Source organism: Sorex fumeus, unplaced genomic scaffold, assembly GCF_029834395.1.
Source record: "Sorex fumeus unplaced genomic scaffold, SorFum_2.1 ptg000054l, whole genome shotgun sequence".
In the NCBI taxonomy this organism is placed as follows: Eukaryota; Metazoa; Chordata; class Mammalia; order Eulipotyphla; family Soricidae; genus Sorex; species Sorex fumeus.
The window spans coordinates 49,783,101-49,784,538 of NW_026606111.1; the positions used below are offsets into that span (position 1 = coordinate 49,783,101).

Genomic DNA, 1,438 nt, shown 5'->3' on the forward strand with positions numbered 1-1,438 from the left:
GCAGGGGAGATACCATGATCATGTAGGTGGTTTTCCCAGGGTGAGGCCCATCCATTGCACTTGGGATGTGCTGACCCCTGCGATTTCCCCAAATGTGGGAAACTCGACTGCATAAAGCCCTTAAGAGGAGAAATTGCATGGGCCTGATGAAGAGTGGGGTAGGGTCAGAGGAAGAGTAAGCTGACAGGGCATTTGCTCTGCAAGCAAGAAGGACACAGTTCAATTCTTGCAATCTTTTATGCTCCCCAGAGACCCACCAGATGTGAAACTTGACCACAGAGCCAAGAGTAAGACTAGAGCACAGTCAAGTATGCCCATCACTGGTGTCCTCGAAAAAAATGGGAGAAATGGCACGGTTTGCAGTTTTCGGTTAAAATAATAAATTTGGAATAGGCTGAGGAAGGCAGATGAGTCTAAGATGATGAGAAGAAAAGTAAAAATTCTTCCATAGAGGCTGTGTTTACACCTCATGGCCTCCTTTGGAAAGGAAGCAAATTTGAGACACATCACTAAAAGGTTTGGGTGGTCTATCCATAAATGATGGTTGGGGAATGCGAACACATACACTGTGGAATAAACCTACCAGATGAGTGATCAAAGCCCTCAGAGTCATTCAAGGATGACTCTTAACAAGGAAAAAGCCAAGAGAACAGTTGACGCATGAAGCCTGAAGATCAGCTCCTGGTAGATGCTAAGATAAGACACCATGTCCTCGAGCCCTCTTTTCAGCACCCCTAGCTGCACAATTTCAATTATTCCCAACAATATTCAGAGTTGCTATCATGGTGACACTTTACTAGTGAGTTTCAACAATGCGGTCCATTGCCTATGTAAGTCTTTGGATTTGTAAACTCCCCAAGGTAGCCAAGCCAGCTTTCAGGAAATTTCTGGTGGCGGGAGCTCAAATTATATTAGCTTGAGGGGCTGGTCTTTGGTCTTCCATGGTCCCTGTTGCCTGTAGCTTTCTCTAAACATCGCTTTTAACTGCCGTTCACACAAGAACCAACTTTATAAATGACGTTGTGGTTCCATTGTGGTAGGTACCATACAAAGACATGCATCCTAGGTCACCACTCCCAAAGCAGTTAGTACGAATTGACCTTGAGCCTGAAAGGTTGTGGTAGAAAGAGATGGTCCTAGGAGAGTTAATGCGGTGATGGATGGTTGGAAAGGAAACCGGGAAGGGTAGCGAAGTGGAAATCTGGTGATCATCATGGGATAATTGGTGGATTTTTTTCAAATACGTTAAAATATTTTTGAAAATGAAATTCAAGACAAACATACGAAAATAAGATAGGTTCCAAAGTACAGTTTACATATAAGACCCAGAAAGCTGAAAGGGCTGGCATTCCTTCTGGAACTTTTAATCATACCGTTTACTAAATATGTTATTTTCACATCAATTACCTGTGGAGAGGAATAGTGAGAAACAGAATGC

The 1,438-nt window shown here is 43.3% G+C and overlaps 1 pseudogene; it reads left to right on the forward strand.

Annotated features, from left to right (window-relative positions):
* On the forward strand, positions 1-111 carry LOC130033765 (uncharacterized; annotated as a pseudogene).
* Positions 112-1,438: the final 1,327 nt, after the last annotated feature.